General features: G+C 40.3%; 1 protein-coding gene across 10 annotated transcripts in view; it reads right to left on the bottom strand.

Annotated features, from left to right (window-relative positions):
* The window catches only part of Mecom (MDS1 and EVI1 complex locus), a 543,989-nt gene that overhangs the window by 57,815 nt on the left and 465,524 nt on the right, over positions 1–20,650 (bottom strand). Inside the window, exon 1 of one of the 10 annotated variants that reach the window (XM_076932231.1) lies at positions 2,639–3,592. The exons of the other annotated variants lie outside the window; for them this stretch is intronic. The gene's annotated coding sequence lies outside the window, so the exon portion shown is untranslated. Of the gene's footprint in view, positions 1–2,638; positions 3,593–20,650 lie in introns of those variants that run through there. 10 annotated transcript variants of the gene reach the window in all.

Genomic DNA, 20,650 nt, shown 5'->3' with positions numbered 1-20,650 from the left:
CCATATCAGTCCATTGCAGCAGGTAGTCAGTTCCTTGAAAATATTTCATTGAAATGCATAGTCTTCCTTTGGATCTTTACAAGAAAAAGGTCAGGCAGCACGCATATTATTAAAGGAGACATAAGTTATGCTGCATTTACAAAAGGCATAAAGCAATTTTAACGGCACAAAAAAAAAAAAAACCTGATTAATTGGTTTCAAAATAAGCCCGCTTCTTTATTGTCCGTGAAAAGAACTCATTGACTTAATTTTATTCATTGTGTTTTTACAGAAAAGCCGTATAGAGCAGCATGTAGAACATAGTATTTCTAAACTAAACATTCGACGTTTAGGTTTGGATAATTCAACTGTCAATATTGTGGCTCTGTATAGTCTCTCCATCTGGGTGAGGGGTTATACATTTTTGCCATTTTAATTCAATTAAAAACTTTTGTATAAACTATTATTAAATTTCTTTTATTCATTTGTATTTCACCACCATAGAATTACACTCTTAGTTGAAGAATTGTCTCATAGATGCTTCTAACCAAAGTAAAGAAAAGCAAATGAAATTTATATAAATATTCATATATATGCAAAGTACAACTTAAGGTTTAATTCACTAATGCCAACACATGTTTACATGCTACGTCCAGCAAACAAAATCACAGGGTGCTTTTCAGGTATCATCACATGTTGCCCATGTTACCTTATGGCAATGTTTTATCATTATAGAAGATTTGTGTTTGGCCTATTCTAAATGTTAATATTACTCAGGACACTTAGGAAATCTAAAGTGAGACAGGAAGCTTTTAATTTTAAGGTTTCATGTATTCAGATCAAGGCTTTTCTGAATCATGAACTTGAATAACTCAATATTAAAAGCTATGGAGTCACTGACCTCGTGGTGGACAGCTAGGAGCTGGTAATGCTGTCAGCCAGTTAGTACAAACTGTGAGGACCGTTTCTGCCCCAGACTAAACAGCATATTCTAGAACAAGGACTAATGACTTGAATAACCCTTGAACTCTGCTCCTGCTATATCTGCCTGGAAGTTTTACATGAAACCCTTAGCTATATGGACCGAAAGCAGTTTTACATAGAACTTCAATAACCATCCACTTGCAGATTCAAGTCAGCAACTCACCATAAACTTCAAGAACTCAGTCCTGAGCGGTCCAGTCTAAAGCACTATGAATAAGTCCTTGACCATGAGGCCCTTGAAGGGCAGTAAGTCGTCCCAGGACTTTAAAAAGAAAAATGGTAAAGGAAGAAGAAAGACAATAATTGTTCCCTCCCCTCCTTCCACCTCTCCACAGTAACAGAGAGTTAAATATCCTTTCTATGGAAGACGAATTTTAACAAATATGTTACTTATAAAATTCCAAGCACTAAGATGTTCCCTCAGCTCTCAAGGCTTCATAATGCAAATGGCATTGAGATTTCTCCCCTTCCCAGAAATAGAAAGAGTGAATAATTAGCATAGATCTTAAAGTTTGTTTGTTTTTTTTAAGTGGGATTGTTGTTTTGTTTGCGGATTTATTTTGATTTGGGGTGTGTCGTTTGTTTTCTTGACTAAGAAGAAAGGGGGTGGGGAGGCATGTCAACTGACACACCAGAGAAATATTTAATAAAGGAAACTGGTGAAGCCGTTGAAATGCTACCCTGGTCTCATCTCATGCTGCAGAAAGACGTGGAAAATTTGTTAATTTCAAAGTCAAGAATCCTTTAACCCCGCTCAGCTTTCAAGCAGAGGTAGGGAATTAAAGATTACATACTGTGCACATAAAATTATAGGTGTAATTTTATTTCGTGTTAACATCCTTGCCGCTGCCACTGTCAACAGGGAGGCTAATTAAAAAAAAAATCATTTCCAAGAAAGAAAATATCTCTCTCTCTCTCTCTCTCTCTCTCTCTCTCTCTCTCTCTCTCTCTCTCTCTCTCTCTATAATGTTACAGGATTATTCAAAGGTTTCATCAACATACTGATTCCTTACTCTCAGTATTCCTGCCCCAAGGCTCCCTGACTGTCTTCACTCCTGGCAAGTTATCCACTTTTGATTTGCTACCAAGACTTCATGTGTGTCCAAATGTCTCAATCACCTCAGAAATTTGAATAAGATAAACAGCGCATCTTCTCTAGCTATCTCAGTCCTGCCTTTTCAAAAGCTGTTAGGCTTCAAAATAACAACAATAATAATTTCTTTAGGTAGACTTGAGAGAAAGACCCTTTCAAATAAATAAATAAATAAATACCCAAACGAAAAGGGGGGGAAATCCCAGCCTGTAAGCCAAAAGTCCGAATGTGACTTTCTCAAGGCAGCACAGGCTGTTGGCCAGTGAAGCTGTTACTTGGCAAGGTGGGACTCTCGCCGAAAGCCACTTCCAAAGTCGCTTGGCTGGTGCCAGGAATTCTGATTTTTGGCAACCCCACCTTCTGCGTCCCCGAACCTGACCGACAGAACGTGGGAGGGAGGGGAAGGAGGACGCGAGAGCCGAGAAGGCGGCAGCCAGCCGGGCTGACCCACCGAGGCGGCGGAGCCCTGGCGACTAGGGACGCTCCGGGGACACGGGGACCTCAGCGCAAACCCGGGACGCAGACGCTGTCCCCAGCGACACCCTGCCCGCAGCCAAGACTTTTTAAAGTGAGTTCGCTTACCTTCCGATTTCTACGGCCTCAACTCAGCAATCAAAAGCAATCACAGCAGAATTAAACAAAAATAAAAGCAGCAGCAGCCCGGCACTCGAGTTGGAAAACCTTTTCAAAGAACACCCGCCAACATTTCGAGATGTTAAAAAAAAAAAATTCTTTTTTTTAAATAAAAGCCTCGTGTCTGGACTTCCAAATGGGTGACTGATAAGTTTGTCGTTCCCTGGAGCTGATCACCAGGACCACGCGTTTCGGATTTATTGTCCGCCAACAGTGTTTTAAGACCAGAATTGAGCCGGGTTTGGTGTATTTGGGATTTTCCCCTTCCTAAATGAGCTCGCAGCTATTCCTTCTGGTCTCACTACCTCCCTCTTTCCTCACTTTCTCTTGCTCTTATCAGCCCGATGTGTAATGAAAGTTATCTGAAACCTCCTAAAACTTCTCCCACTCCTCTCTCGCAGCTCCAGGGGCAAGACCCGCAGGAGGAAAGTGTGCGAAGGTAGGGGGCCTGCCAGGCCAGGACGGCCCCCCAGATCCTCCCAGAGCCTTCTCGGGGCCAGACCCTCACCCGCTCGTCCCCTTTAGCCACTCCGCGCCCAGCCGCAGGGTTTCTATTTCATGAACTGTCTCTTTAAAGGGGATCTGCTCGGCCATCCAGAAAGAAACCCGGGCGAGGGAGAAAGGGAGCTATCTCCAGAGTGGTCGGAAGCCAGACGACGGGCTCCTCTTTCAGTAAATTTTTAAAGTGACAGCAGCCTCCTCTGGCGGGAGAGGTCACAAAAAGGTCGCCAAGACCCAACTCCTATAGGGACAGACTGATTATAGATGCACCATCTCCTCGAACATGTAGATTTCTGCGGATAAACAACCAATGGGGAGATTTCTCCAGGCAGGATTTGTTTCCCCAGGGAAATCTCTTTGGTTTTGATGTCCTGAGCACAAGGGTGTGTGTGTGTGTGTGTGTGTGTGTGTGTGTGTGTGTGTGTGTGTGTGTGTGTGAGAGAGAGAGAGAGAGAGAGAGAGAGAGAGAGAGAGAGAGAGAGAGAGAGAGAGTGTCGGGTGGGGGATGGGAAGGATAGGGTGGAGAATTGCTTTCAGGGGTGTGAGGGCACCTCCCCAGGCAGGCCGGTAGTTTGGAAGCTCTGGAGAGGGCCAGGGTAACTTAGGATAAAGAGATACTGCCTCACACTGAAAGTTTCAAGACAGCAGTTTCAGGAGCAAAAACTGACAGACATTTCCAGTTTTCAGTTAAGCACATTTTAAAATAAATTTTAATTTGTTTGTACTTAAATTTATTCCCTTCATTTTTATAGTTAGGTCCCCAGAAGTGTGTACATTTCAAAAATCACCCTCCCAAACACACACATAAGAACAAATCTTAAAATCTAAAGCATTATTTTCATCTCTCCCAAATAGTTTGTAGTAGATTGAGAATCTTTTCTAAGTTATTCAAAAGACCATGAGTTCCCCAGAGTCGAGTTATGCAAGTGCTTGCTTTTAGTGATTCATATTTTATACATTAGATAACTTTATAATAAGTTTGGACACTTTCTATCAATACAATGCAGAGATGACATTGGGCGAAAGAATTTGGATAATGGATGGCAAAATAGAAGAATCCACAATGTTTGCTTGTAGACAAATTTGGATAAAATTTGTTAACCCCATAATTTAATAGGGAATAAATTTTTTGATGAGAAAACTCATTCATAAAAGCAAGTAGAAAAATCCAGCTCACCCACCCACCAAGAGAAGACAGAGAACTCCCCCAGACCCCCTTGCTAGGCAAGAGATCTGCCTCTGAGCTAAATCCCCAACCCTCAGATTCAATTTATTCACAACTCAACAATGGAAAATTTAGTAAAATGCCTAGGTCTAGGGCAGCTACCTGGGATGGGTGGAGCCAGTCTACAGGCTTAGACCATGGGCTGACATTAAACTTTTATCTGTGAAGCAGGTCTCACAGTACCCACCCACTGTTTGTTCTCTCCAAGTGCAAGTTAATGTGAAAATCCAGTAGGTCTTTATTTTCACCCAAAATGATGATCGAAAAACTAAAATAGTGTCAGAAGACAAGGAAGTGGGTGAGGGCAAATGACAGAGGTGGTGACTAATTCATTTTGGTGGCCTGTTATCTGTGACATTGAACTGTTATTTTAGATAATGGCTATTGTTTGAGGGGGGAAAATCTCACAGCAGTGGTAGGTAAGACAGGAAAAAAAATCCTTTGTAAATAACCTAAGCATTAAGATATTCCCATAGAGCCCTGCCTGAGAATCATGAGGAGTCTGGGCTTCCCTGCATTGATCTCCGGCCCTTCCTCAACTTGCCCATTGTTGACGCGCTTTTTTTTTTTTTTTTAATTTAGCCATAAATTGGACTAGCTGGAGCTATGAGCTGTTCTATTTTCTTCCTGTCAGGATGAGAGATTTGTTTTATGATGCATTGTGTATTAAATACAAGTAATCTGGGGAACTGAGTGCTTCAGACACTTCAGCTTGATCAGGGGGTCTGGGTGCTCAGTGCCCCAAACCATTCCCAGCCCCTACCCCACCCAGCCCTGGCAGCACCCACTGCCTAACCTTTTCCAAAGCTTCTCAGAAAAGAAGGAAACGTGGGTGGCGAGACAAAGGTCCTCGGGAATTAGTGACAGGTTCTGACTAAATTCACATTTCAGGGAGAAAAAAAAACAAAACAAAACAAAACAAAAAACCTCAAAGGTTCTCCCCACCCCTCCACCCCTCCTTAGATTAGCTTCTGGTGTGAGAGGCGGGGTCGACGGGTCTGGATGGAATTCTTGCAGGTACTGCTAGTGGCCGGTAGGTGGCGATGTATCCCGAAATAAAGTACAATGCCTGCAGCCTCAGCAACCTAGGTGAACACACCAGGATCTGACAGCCTGGTTGCAGCCTCACACATGCACAGGCCCTGAGACACTTCCTGAGATGCTCCTACCTCTGAGATTCCCGTCTCCAAACACAGCCTTAATTTCCTCCCTAAGACCCTGAGAGATGTGTCTAGAGACAGGGAGAATCCATTCTAACATTACCACTATCGATTTAATATTTGTCTCTTATTAAGTAGTATTAATATTGATATCGTGATCATCACTCTTGTACGACAAATAAACTGTAAGAAAGGTTACATGGCATCATCACAAAGATCTGGGCAAAGAAAGTATAACAGTAGCTTCCTGGTCCCCCTCTCTCCACCTTCTCCCACCCCTCTCTTCTTTTGCTTATATAGCAGTCACTTCACAGAAAGACAGCCACCCTGCTTTGTCCTGACATAACTTGAAATTTAGAGAAAGAACACCACAACCCCACAATAAGTGACGAGAACCCCCTCCCCCCAGCATGTCGTCTTTCCAATAGTAACCCATTAGGAGATCTGCCCCATCAGAAGAAAAACAGGCCCAGGCAAGGGTAGAGAGGGCAGGGTTTTGCAAGGAGTATGCATTTTCTTCCTGGTAAGCTTGTTTCCTGTTAGGAGCTTTCTAAAACAAAAAATAAGTACAGTAGGAGGAGCCAAATACCACCACCGACTCCCTTTATTCCTTGGATTTCTAGAGAAATCTGTTTACAGTAGTTACCAGTTACAAATTAAGACACTGCAAAGCTGCTTTCTGCTCCTAAGCAATCAGGAACACTCCACTCGTGTTCTGCAGAGCTTAGCGCCACCCTTGCAATGGACTATTAAAAATAATGGTTTTACCTTGATCTCAAACCAGCTTTAATTTGCAAGCGTGTATCAGGAAAGATGATCTAACTATCAGGGGGATGGAAGGCAGGGGGCAACTTTCAGAAATGTTTGGCTTTGAGAAAGCAGAAAGCAGAGTAGCAGATCAGATATTTTTTTTTTCTTAGAGAATCATACTTTTAAAGCACTTTCCAGTCGTCACGGCACACTTCTTAATTGCTCTTAATTGTTGTTTACCAAGAAGACGACATTGGGAAATTGTCGGTTTGAGCAGAGTGGGTAGATTTTCTAGGACTTGTAAAGACCCCACACTGGTTGATGGCTGGGCTGGGGTGGGAGGGGTTAATGTGTTTTCTTCCTGGTTTGAAATGGGTATAAACCTTTCTCAATCCTTTCCCTTCCTCCCCAGGCTGCAAGGACTGCAGAATCTTTAAAAGGCCCAAAGATTTCCAATAAGGCCATGGGGTCCGCCTTCATTGTGTAACTGGTTATTTAAAATAAGTCAATATATTAGTTAAAGCGGTAATAAGTTAGTGCCCCAGTATTCAAGTGATTCCCACAGGACTGTAAGCCGATGCCTCTTTTAAGCCTTAAACTTCATGGTTGTCCCAGAAGTAAGAGTCCAGCTAATGGAGGCCCTATGGGCATGGTACATGCCAGCACATCATTAAAAGAAAGAAAAGCAGTCCACCGAAAGCCAGATGAAATGACTGCACTGTCCACTTTTAATGGCTTCCTGTGGACAAACGGCCCTGTAACACTCTGCAGAGGACGGTATTTAAAAACAAGACAACTTGCTGGCAGTTTTCAATACCATAAAGTTAATAAAGTAGGTTCCCATTCACCCTGACATTATGTTTTCAGTTTATAGAGGAAGGCCCTTTATAACCTCGGCCTAAGTACAGTCTCTTTAATTCTGCAGCTCTGGGTTCTTGGGGTGGCTACGCAGCCATTGAACTCTAAGCCTGACTTTTTTTTTTCTTCTAACACTGAGCAAATGTATTTTTGGGGGGGGAGGGTGAGCATCTCACATGCAGTCTCTCATTCATAGACTATCTGTTAAGTCCTGCTTCATACAGTTCATGTAGGGAAGCATGAAATAATTTGAGAAATTGACATTTGGCTGAACAATAACTGCTTGCTAATTAAATTAGCTTTGTGTATAGATATTGATGTGTGTTTAAGGAGAAAATCGATGCTTTTTTTTTTCCATGGCACAATGGCATGTGGGAAGTAGTCAGACTTTTACCTAAGCTTAAGTGAGACACAGATACAAAAAAATTTCAGTATGTCTTTGGGACTCAAGAGATATCTCACTGATCCCTCTACAAATATGTTACCCAATTTCCCTTCCCTCTGACTCCTCTAAATTCTCACCACCTATCAGCTCTTTTCAATCATTTCACTCTGTAGAGAATTTGAATAAAATACAATACTCAGGTGCAGAAACTTGATCAGAAAGCCATGGGATCCAATGTGACAAATGTTCCATTTGATTTAATTATTTACACTGCTTCATTGGGGAAGTATGTCACAAACTTGAACTTGAATTCTAGGATGCTGGTAGGTAGACTTGCAAGTCTTCCCAGCAAAACACAAAGGCTCTGAACCCCCAGAGCATCCCATCAGCATGGCTCTCCAGAGAGATCCTGGCTCATTTCTGAGGGACTCTGCCTTTCTTACTTTGTATTTATGTATTTATGTATGTATGTATGTATGTATGTATGTATGTATTTATTTATTTTCCTTTTCTTAAGTTGATCAGTATGGTACTGCAGAAAGGAGGAAAGAAAAGAAAGAGACAGACAGACAGACAGACAGACAGACAGACAGGAAAGGAAAGGAAATTAAAGGTTAAAAAAAAAAAAAAAAGGTAAATAAAAAATTTCCCTTGGTCTGGAAACAGGCCCCACTGAAAGCATGTTAATCTCCGCCTCAGTAATTTGGTTCTCCAGGAGAAGACAGAAGCCCTGCTGCTGTGCCCTGCACTTCATAAATCACATCTTTATGTGGACAAGGTCAGGGCACCTAACAGCTCAGACATGGGCCTTTGCAGTGGCTCGAGGATTCAGGCGTGTTTACTCTCCCGCTCGGCTCTCGGAGGACTCGTCCAGCACGCTTCTAATTACTTTTGATTATTTTCATTTGCCGGGGTCAGTCTGGCTTGCCAGGACTGCTGGAGGGTTGACTTCCTACACATCTTGATGTCTTTGTAGGACAGCACTGTGCGCGTTCAGAAGCAGAACCACGTTATTGTCCCTACAGTGTGAAGTCCTCCATAAGTCTATGATGCAAAGTCACCCCGAAGGCTCCTATTCCCTTTAATTAACCACATAGCCACAATTCCTATCTCATTGGTTTTCCCAATACAGCACCCAACTTTAACACCTGAGTATTTTTTAGGATGTCTGGACAGAATGAAATCAATGTCTCTGCTTCGATTTTTAAACATATTTAGTAATGAATAGCAACTATTCTGAAACTAAGATGAAATACTTTGCTGAAACAACAGCTCAAGTGAATAAATTATTGTTCTCGAAGATTTATTTCCCAAACTCCAACTACAGCTGCCATATTTAAAATATTTTCGTTGGCCATTTTGATCTATTTCCTGAGCCATTATGCTGAGTGGTTCAGGTAGCACAACAAAAGGGCTTCATTTAAAGTTTCAGTGAAAACCTTATGATAAATAAGCAGTTTAAGAAAATACAGCTAAATGGTAGTGGAGCACAAAAATTGCATTATTTTTCTCTTGTGTGACTGTCCGATGCTTTTGATGTGAACACACTCAAGGGGAAAAAAGAACAAATATATATTCACAAGACTAAGAAACAAAGAGTCACAAAATACACAACATGCATCTGTGCCAATAAGACAAAGGGCATCTTTTATATCACTGAGGACATTTTATAAGCATCTTCAGTATCTAGAGAAAACTAACCACGGTCATTCTCGAAAAGCCAAATCTTTTCTTTTTTTCTCTTCTTTCTATTTTGGAACAGAACTAAAGCAGTAAATGTGTTTGGAACTCACCTCAACTCTGTACGGATTGGATTTATTTTTCATTATTTTTTTCATTTTAATTAATTCAGCCTTTTCAAGACAGTGTTCAGCACAGTGTGCAATAACTCCAGGGTCGACGTCCTCCCCAGGGTTTTAGAAACCCACTCAAAAGTGCTTTCAGCCTCCTAATCTTGTGGAGAAAGTGCATTGGAAGGCATGCATGCCTCGCCTCCACTCCTCCTGTGTACCTTTGGGTAAGTCACTTAACCTTTGAGTTGATTTCCATGCAAGTTTCATAATATCAGCATAATGAGAGTGTTGGGAAAATCCATTGGGTAATGTGAGCATGAAGAGCTCTGACTCCGTGGGAACAGGTCAAAAGAAGCAAGTTGCACTGCATCTGTACACCAGACTAGAATAAACATGCATGCATACACAACTCAGAAGCTAATCCAGGTGCAAGTATGAATATATATATATATGTGTGTGTGTGTGTGTGTGTGTATGTATATATATATATATATATATATATATATATATATATATATATATATATACCTCAGTTCCATTCCAATGTCAGTTGCCCTAATTCTTATCCTGCCTGACCTTGGAAGAGGAGAATTTTAACAACTTGGTGTTCTCTCTGTCTGTCTCTCTCTCTCTCTCCCTCCCTCCCTCCCTCTTAAGCTGTGCGTCCCTGGAAGATGTCTGTCCATGTCTGGCATGCAGCAAAGCTCTTCCATTCCCACCCACTGTGCTCTCTGCTAGTCAGCAAGAGAGCTTTATAAACAAAGGTGAACTGGGACCTAAAAAGGTGCACTTGAGCACACACACACACACACACACACATGCACCCACACACTATGCCCACCCCTCAGGTCAGAAAAGGCAAGCTTTATAATGTCCTCTGGTAGGCTTCAGATGCCAGGAAGATGGGAAGGAATTAGGTATAATTTATCCCGTCTTGCCTATCATCTAGGCTAAAACAAGTACTAAAGAGGTATTTGCTGAGCAAATGCATGCTGGGTTTCAGTAAGCCTGAACATGTGTTTAGGATGCCTAGTATCATCAGTCTGAGTTATTGTAATGGTCTGGTCCCAGATCTTCGGCTTCCAACACACCCTTCACTCATTCCCATGTCTTATATTGCCCAGACTCTCCTGCCCAACCTTCTGCAGTACCTTGTAATTGTAATGCAGACCCATTCCAGTTTGGGTGAATCCTATGACACGCTAAATGTAAATCGTAGAGTTGTGCATGGAACACAGCATTTGGTCAATACAAAATGACTACTATTGTTGATAGCGCTGATGTAATTATTGTCACTCTGCCTGGAATTCACTTTACCTTGGTGACCTCTGGTTAAATCTTATCTACCTCTCCCCACCCCCACCCCCCACCCCCACTTCTTCCTTTTTGCCTACTGATTGGTATCAGCTGGGTCCAAAGCCTTTCTCCTTCACTGGGCTTCCCTCCTGGATTAAAGCCAGCTTGGTATAGCACGTTTGCACTTAAGAGGCACCATGATTTAGGAGGATGGATTTACTCTCACTGGTACCTTCAATGGTGTCTTTTCACAGTAAGCTAAACTATTCTTGTGCGTCTTTGTGAGAGTAATTGTGATAAAACATAAGGACATGTTTGACTTAATGCCGAAATTGGCTGGTTGATACTGCTCCCCCACCTCCCATGCAGAGGAATCAGTTGATACATGATTTATTGTGGATTCGGCCATAAGAATCTCTCCTGTTGTTGCTACTCTGAAGTAGAATCCTGGCCATTTTGCTACTTTCTCCCCCAAATTCATTCCTGTGTCAGCTTTCTCCCTGGGCTCAGTTTAGATTTTGCTGCACCTCAGTTTAGAGTTTTCCCTCTCCCTTTCCCCAAGTGGCCAGGCATTGGCTTTGTTAACCTGATAAAGTTGTTTTCCTCTCTTTTCTCCTTCTCTATGTGAATGTCCCAGTGGAAACGCTTATCATCACAAACCTAAATTTCTATGGCATTTTTCCACTGAAAATTCATCTTTCGGAAGTAACAAGACTATAATAATGCATCACTTTACAAAAAAAAAAGAAAGAAAGAAAGAAAGAAAGAAAGAAAGAAAGAAAGAAAGAAAAAAGGCAAAAATCAATAAATAAAGAGAAAGAGAAAACACACTGCCCAAACTTAACTAAACTATATAGGAAACTAAAGCAAACTAAACTAAAGTAAAACTCCCACCGGATCCTAGTTTATTGGGAAGTAAAAACTGATCCAAAATGCAGTGTCCTCTACAAGCTGACGTCGAACTCAGCTTTCAGGCCTTTCCCTGTGTTGTCCCCTAGACAGATCTATAGCTAACAACTAAGCATGCAAGTCTGCTCTTGACCCTTTAACTGAGTTCTTAAGGCCCCTTCTCCTGCCTCTGATGGCCCAGTCACTCGGTAACTAGAGCAATAGGTTAAGGAGATGGAGTGTAGGCTCTGTTTATCAAGCTCACACATCTTCTAAACTTTCTGAAATCCTTACATTACTGATTATGAAAGCATATTTAGGACCACTGAGGAGGGTGCATACTTCGTGATTATCCAGGCTACTTGTCATCTATCCTATGGCAAGAAACACCCTGCACAACAGCCAGTGTGTCCTGTCTGGAGAGTCCTTATTAATAGCAGACATTCTGGGGCTACGTTACATAAATACATCTGCTTTTTGAAGCATCTCAATGAAAATTATGTAGTGAATGGTTTGTGAAATATTAAAAATATGTCTTTTAGTTAAAATATATTTGATCTTATTAGGTACCGTGGAAGGTATTTAAATACACGCAAACCCTCTTTCTCTTTCCACTGAAACACCTAGGGTAGGGGGTCAGGTCTTGCAAACAACTAAATTATTTTGTATCGGTTTCAAACAAAGCATAAACATTCCTATGAATACTGATTCTAACTCTTCACTAAAAATAGTCAGAAATAAAGAAGGCAAGAAAAGCTTCAATTTTTATTCTAGAAACATCTGGAAGGTCATTCACAAAGGAATTATTACCAGTAAATTCTGGCCAACTGATCTTTTACCTGTAAACTGTTAAAAAAATTGTATTTGAGTATATGGCATTCGAACTTTCTGAAAGAATGTATAAAATTTCATTTCACAATTAAATAACTCATTCCTATCATTCTCCATTAAAAGTCTTTCTGAAATGTAACTTTCACCATGAACATATTTTCACACAGTGCTTCCTATCATTGAGTTTTTTTCTTAATATGACTTGGCTTTATCTAGATGTATATTTCCCTAGGAGAAAGAAAAGCAGCGGGACACTTTCTAGCTACAGGTGCCTGAATTAAGCATGAAGAATTCCTCCTACTGAGTTCTTGACATTGGAGTCATGTGTTGGGCTGCTTACAGCCATCTAGTCAGTGGACCAAGTGGACATTAAGTCAGATGGCAGACGAAAGTACAAGAATTTTATCTGGACATAAGCCACACACCTTGATGAACTAACATGGTTCCAGATGAGCTGATTCAGCACACTGAGGAGCAGAAGTTCCCTGCAGCAACCACACAATTGTCTCTACATGGAACAGTGACGGCCGTGATTAATTTACAATCTATTGAAAACACTGAGCTCCAGTTACAGAGGAAGCGGATGATGGAAGGGTGCCTGTCATCACAGTACATGGAAGGAAGAAGCAAGAACAAAGACTAGCCTCAGACATGTAGTAACATGGAGGCTACACAGGACAGGGAGTATGAGGAGATCATTCCACCCTTTATACATGTTAAACAGTTAAGACTCAGTTACCTGTTAAGTTCTTATCTATGCTTTAATAAAAATATTTGCGTCAGATCTATGTTGATAATCCTAAAATTCCATTTTATCATATCTGTATCTGTGACTGCAGCCAGGCATGCTAAATAAAATCTCTACAGAGGCAGAAAAGTATGGCTTATAATCCACTAAATGTGTGGCATATTTTATGATATCTACAGTTCAAAACCAAACCATCACGATAGTCTTTAAATTGCCAGCAAAATCCTAATGTGGTTGTAAAAACGCAGACATCAAAAACTATTTCTGTAAATTGTGTCCTATTCAGCTTCAAATAAACTCCTACTCTAGCCTGACTGTAAATTTCAGAATTAAATCCAGGTCAGTTGTAGCATGAAGAGCGCTAAAGTTATTTGTGTTCTGTTTATAAATTTTGACTAGAACAAAAAGTCCCAGGTTTTCCCATTTACTGTCTTAGCACTGGGGAAGGGAAAGCTTTGGGGGCTTTGTGAAAACCCCTAAATCCAGCTACCCCAAGTCACATGAGTCTCTCTCCATGTGACATGGGCTACCCATATACTAATGCAAGCTTGCCATGACACAGACAACCTAAAACCAGGAGCCTAGAGTGGTACAATTCCAGTGACTTCCGATTTTCAAATTTATACTCATACACTTGAGTCAAACTGTATCATTTCTGACTGAGTTTTATTCTGCTGCTCACTGCTTCCTTCCAATCAGAGCTAGTAGATCCATTAATAAACCAAACTTTAATAATTCCCTAGGTACCCTGGTCATGTAACTTAAAAAATATGTTGTTGTTGTCTTTTCAGAAATGTTACACATTTTCTGCACTTATCTCCTTGGTACTGAATGCTGGAATAGGAACAGAGAGTTATTGAAAGCCTTCCTATAATATATTTTGTCAAAAGCAATGGGTGGCAACAGGGGCACACTTCATTTAGTAAAAATTTAACTAATATAAACTGCAAATGAAAATGGAGAGAAGAAAAGAGACTTGTTCATTGCACAAACTAATGTCTCAGAAAGATGGAAATAATCTGAATTTGGATTCAATTTTGAAAAATATTGAATAATAGTGACAAGTGTAATAATCAGGATCAAAACTATATTTTTTTCTGTAGCAGACTGAGAATCTAGTTTTAAATTTTATTTTTTTTTCTTTTATGTGTGTGTGAATGTATGTGTACCATCTGCATACTCGAACCTGAAGATGTCAGAAGAATGAACAGCATCCTTTTGGACTTTCAGATAGTTGTAAGCTGCCATGTGAGTGCTGGGAACTGAGCATGGGTCCTCTACATGAATAATAGGCATTTTAAAATGCTGAGACACCCCTCTAGCACCGTTAAAATGTGCACTCAGGTCAAGGGAGGGAGAAGAAAGGAGAAGGGGAGAAGAAAAGAGAGAGAACTTAAAGATAGTTGTACATATCCAAGCAGAACATGGGTTTTTCAAGAAATTAGTCACTAAAGAATGTATCCATTGAACACTGGGAAAAAAAAATCAGCTCTTTTCTGATTCTTGACTACCTCCAGGATTTTTTTTATGGTTCGAGAATACTATTGGTACAGGATATCTATACCTATGCATACCTAGATGTATATCTAGATGTAATTACAACAGCTTGTTTATGCAAATTTCCTGTCCTCTTTGCCCTATAACAAGAAAGAAATGGACTGAATGTGTTAAACTGTCACAAAGATAAAACAGATCTTTTTCCTGGAGTTCTGAAGACCAAAAGCTTTGTCTCTGGAAGGTTGAAAACCTTGGACTCATGGCAAATCAGCCTCTTGCCCAGTCCTGGTACACTGTATCCTTCTCATGACGGCACCCTCCCAGTCTGCTTCTACTTAGGTAGTTTTGAGAGAATTGCTTTTTGAGCCTCCTTCTCACTACCTCTAAAACTGTAGTTAATGCACCTACATCACAAGAGGCTCTTAGAGTTAAACAAGAAAGATTATCTTTATAAGATGCTTAATATAATACCTGGTCCATAGGAGAAGTCTATAACAGAGGAAACTTAATACAAGAGACTGAAACCACAGAATCCAAAAGGGCCTTGCCACAGTTATAAGCCTCACAGTGTGCTAGATGAGGAACGTGTGTAAAAAGACATCATGTTGGCTTTGTTGGTTTCTTCCTCTGTAAAATGAAGATAAATTAGCATTAGGAGTGTGTGTTATATTGCTGTTGAGAGGATTATTGAAAATGACTTATACACAGGCCTTGCTTCAGTGGCTAGCACCTGGGGACCTACTGCATGTCCACAAAAATAGGATGCTACCTTGAGAAGAGAGCAGCCATCTTCACAAATGCCCTCCCTGTTCTGTTCATGATTTTATGTGTGAACCATTTTACCTGGAGTAGGAACTCTTACTCTTCCTAACGTATTTGCTGCTTGCCAAGGCAGTAATTTGTTTGTTTTTTTTTTCAAATGGAAATACACTAAACCAGTATCAAATAATGGAAACAAGAAATAGAATGGAAATCCACCATAATGACTCTTAGTGAAGTCAGGGATCCTTGTTTTAACAGAAGAAAAGAAAGTATCTTCTAAGAAGCAAATTTTCTAAATAGGTAAAATGAGACACAGAAAAATTAGTAATCTTTTTTGTCCTCTGCAGACAAGGATACAGGTAGCATAGGCTAGCCTCAAACTAGCCTCATTTACAAGGAGGATGACCTTGAACTCAAGACCTTCCTGCCTACAGTTTCCAAATGATGGGTTTAGAGACATATGCCACAGTGCCAAGTTAAACATGGGAATCTTCATAGTTCTGCAGGAATTGATACAATCCTTAAAAAACAAACCTTTAACAGAAAATCAATTTGAACTATCCATTTGGTCAATATTCAATGTTGGCTACTAAAAGATATATTTCAGACTGTAAGACAAGTCAAAAGATATTCCCTGAAAAAAAAAAAGAAGAAGAAGAAGAAGAAGAAGAAGAAGAAGAAGAAGAAGAAGAAGAAGAAGAAGAAGAAGAAGAAGAAGAAGAAGAAGGCTATACACACAATGTGACCCTGTGTGAATCCAGAAGACCTGGAGAAGGTACTGAACCTTGAGTGTCTAAAATCCCTCTATTGGATCTGATGCCATCATATTACATACAATCACGTCAAGATTAAATGTGTAAACCAGCTTAGTTTGCTTTCCTCCACAAGTGCTTAGCAGGAATCTTCAACATCTTGATGAATAATTTTGGCAATGAATAGATGCTGATAACTGAGCCTTTAAGCTCCTGCCTACCAGGAACTTCAAAGTCCAGGAGGAAACCCCATTGTGTTGGCCATCATTATAAGCTGTGCCCTGCAGTCACCTGAGTGTCCTAAAGGAAGAATGCCAGTGTATCATTACCACTCCTGAGAAGAGTACCACTAAGGAATTGGCGATGGCCTCTGGGCTGTAGCATCCTTGCACACAGAAAAGGAGGCATGCTTCTAGTTAAGGAGCTTGTCTTGACGTGGATCTGAAGCAGTCTGGTTTAAATCAATTCCCTGCTAGAGCGTCAAAGTAGAGTTCAATCTAGTCATCTACTTATCTTTGTTTCCCTGGCTCCACTCACAAGCCATCAGTTAATAGACTCATGTGAATATCCCAGGTGGTCAGGCATCAGTGGACATGACTTGATAAGACAAAATTATGAAAGACTTTCTAACACTAGTTGGAATTTAGACCACTTGGGATTAAAAGAAATGACAGTGATCATAAATTTCAGAGTGGGCTGGGCAATGGTGTTCTGCACCTTTAATTCCAGCACTCTGGAGGCAGAGGCAAAAACATCTCAAAGTTTGAGGCCAGCCTGGTCTACAAAGTAAAATTCCAGGACTGCCAGGACTATTCAGAGAAATTCTGTCTTAAAAAAACAAAAACAAAACAAAAACAAACTTTTGGAGAGGAAGCACACTAAGACTTCCAGGAGCCTCCAAGTAGATCATGAGCTGACAACTGTTTTAGGGAATGGACTTAAGGAGAGATAAGTTGATTTACAGATTCAGACTAATTTTTGTCTTTGTATATACGATGACTGAGATGTTATTCATGGAACATGGTGCATTACTGTTTACCAGGAGATCACCAAATCCAGCCCAAAGCTAGAAACAAAAGATAACATAACCCTAAGAGGGTGGCCTTGTACTTGCCCATGCGGGTAAGGCATCCCCTTGGCATGTATTATTTCCAAAGAGATTGTCACAATTGCAAAAAGAGCAACCAAAGTCATGTCCAGGGCTTAAGGCCCATCATTTTACCTAGTCATTCACTAACAATATATATGATGAATATAGCCCTTGGTTTACAAGTGACCACATTGAACTCAACAAGCTTGAGTATATAAGTCATCTCAAATAACAATTTTTAACCAAAGTAGAATCCTAAGGACATGCTATTTCTATACGTTGGTAACATGGATTTGAGTGCAACATTGTCAGAGGCACACTCCAAGTTCAATGGTCTTAATTCTTCGAAGGCCTTTTTCCTAATAATGTTCATCTGTGCATGCTCCTAGAAACAAATGTGCATGGACATAGCTTTGCATAGACTCATGGGCTTCGGAGCAATGCTGCAACATTTCCCCAACACCCACATCACTCTCTCCACCGCTTCGTCTCAAGTTACAGTTAAAAGTGACTGAACTAGCATGTTTCAGGAGAAGACTGAGAAGCCACAGGGAGTCACACAATGACTGTAGAGTGTTATTCCCATTGGTAAGCCCCATGTGATTGATTTAAGCAGTGAAGCAGCAGCAGACAGCCCAAGACTGTGTGTTACTAAGATGTGGTTTGATCAGCAAGTTCTGTAGACCTTAAGACATGGCAGGGGGGGCCTCAGGACCACAGTCAATCCTGATCTTACTCTGAACTCTGTAGACAAGACTCTGGGTGTCTTCTGGGTTTAACTGCTTTGATAAATCCTATCATAGTGTTGTTTCTCGTGTAAGTCAGATCAACCTAAAAGTGCAACGGTATACGTCGGTATATATACATAAATGTACATGTTCTAAATATACTCAATTTCCTGGTGGATACTAAGGTATCAAATGGCTTTGTGCCTTGTTTTTCAGAAACATTCAGCATGAGTTAAAGCATTTTCCAAAGACAGTTGGGAGAACACATAAGGCACATAAAGAAGTTAAATTTTAAATTAAAAATTACTAACATACAGATTCATACTGTCATGATGATTTATAAACAAGCAGAAAATATTGATTTTTGATGGTAGATCTTCCTATTTCATTTATTAACTCAGGGCACTACACTGCATGCTACATTTACTTCATTGTAACAGAAATAATAACAAAAGCAGAGACTTTAATACAGTGTAAGCACATCTAAAGAAAGGCCCCAAGTCAGCTGGTGCATTTAACTCTTTTAACATTATGTGACTAAGATCAGAAGCAGGAGCAAATTCCCTCTGCTTGCTTTTCTTAGAAAGTAATTGAATATTTTATTTGTAACCTAAGTTGGTCCTGTTCATTTCACCAACTTACTTGCTTATCCCAGAAGGAAATCAGACATAATCCTTGTCAAATTCCCATTTTAGAAACTTCACTGACAACAGTGTGCAAAGGTACAGGGGCAGAGCCAGTGATACCAGGTAATCGAAGAGGCAGCGAGACAGCAGAAGGAAGAAGACAGTAAATAGAAGGAGTAAGAACAAATCAATCACTTAGTAAGTCATTCTTTGTGTCTAGAAGGGATGTACAATTTGATTTAGTAATCCATGGGCAGGCACTAAAGTACTCATCATCTTGTTTAACACAAATATGTTTAATACAACAAGACTGAGTAAGTATTGCCCTAAGTCACATTATGTGTTTATTCATTTCGTTTTTGGCTTTGAAACAGAGGCTCCTATAGTCTAGAATGTCCTTGAACTTCCTAAGAACTCAAGGCTGGCCTTACACACCTGATCTCTCTGCTTCTACCTCCCACTTCCCATTTATTGGCATCAACTTATTGTGTCCTGCTTGGATCTAGCTCACTATATTTGAACTGTTTACCCCGAGTCTATGCTACACCAGACATAGCAACCTGACAGGCTGGCTTCCGAAAATGCCAAATGCGTTGTCTTTCTGACTACAGCAAGTCAACCACTGACTTCGGGGAACCTTAGGATGAACCCCAAACCTCAGTTTAATATAATATACATTAAATCAACAAAGCAACACCTCTAAAGACTTTTTAAAAACCAAAATGGACTCATGAGACATGAGGAAAGTCTATGCTCTATTAATTAAATGCTGTCCAATAAGCATGCTGGTGCTGCCAAGGCTTGGTCATAATCAAAGCAAGAACTAATTTGTGTCCTGGCTTGCTCTGTGGCATTACACCACTTTTTCAATTACTCACTCATTGATTAAGTGTATTTTAATTATAGTCTTTCAAAAAGAACATGTACAAAGAGAAATCCAGTGCTCAATGAGGAGGGCCAGCACTTCTTGTAAGTGAAAATTTCATGTTCTAAGGTTTGCATAACTTTGCCTAAAATCCATATTACTTTTCCTTCTTATACACTTGTATTTCTATAAAACACGTAAGAATTAAAAAGGCAAAAAATTAGTTTCCAGATATGAATTTATATCCAAATATGGATAGTAATTAACACATAAGCTTTTATTTTTTAACATTCTCCCGTTAATTCAGCCATAATTGTGTCCTGTAGCCCAGGGAAGGTCAATGGGTCTGTAGAGAATTTCTCCTGTGTTTAGCATGTCTGCCCTTTTTCTCTGATTCCTGATCTGATTATTTACATTGTTTATAACCTCCCAAAGTGTCTATCATGAAGATCCACTTGGGGTCTGCCTCTGGGGTACAAGGCAGCAATCTTCCAGAGTAGCTCTTGTTTAGCCATGTTCTGGAAGAAGTGTCTTGAAAAAGGTTTTGTTAATATAACAGTCAACCAGCAAAGTATTTGGTTTATAAAATAGGTGTCACAGTGGGAATCGTTTGAGGACCATCTTCAGAAGCTGACTAGAGTTGTGAAAGACTTGGGATGGTGTACAGATCGACAGATGCACATTTAGAAAGTACCTAAGAATTCAGGTCTCAGAACTGTTAGGAGAACGAAATGCCTACACTGTTCCATGGGCGGTCCACACTCCAGCTCTGCCTATGCAACCATTCATTCTACTGAGTGGAGCAGGCAATCTCATTAAAAGCGATAAAGCAAAGCTTTGAAACTGATTAAAATTCAGTAAGGAAAGGAAATTTGGTACAATCAAATGTTGCCATTGTACCAGACTGTCTGACCATCTATATAATATGAGAAGTTTGTAATTAGTCCACATTTTTTTCACCACTAGGGGAAAATATGTAGTTTTAGATATCATGTTTAAAGTACCCATGAGCCTAGAGTTGTCATGCTAAATACAAGAGATCTAAGGAGCTCTGTCACACGTTCATCGTGATCAGGAGCTGCCCTGCCAGCTTTTGAAGTGCTGTATACATGATCTTGCAAGGCAAAACACTTTATGTTCCATAAGAAATTCGAGGCATAATGTTTAATGTTCACAAGATAAGTTAACAAAACTGGAACCTGGTGG

The sequence above is a fragment of the Arvicanthis niloticus genome, chromosome 4, assembly GCF_011762505.2.
Source record: "Arvicanthis niloticus isolate mArvNil1 chromosome 4, mArvNil1.pat.X, whole genome shotgun sequence".
NCBI classification, from domain to species: domain Eukaryota; kingdom Metazoa; phylum Chordata; class Mammalia; order Rodentia; family Muridae; genus Arvicanthis; species Arvicanthis niloticus.
This window is presented reverse-complemented; position numbering and strand designations above follow the sequence as displayed.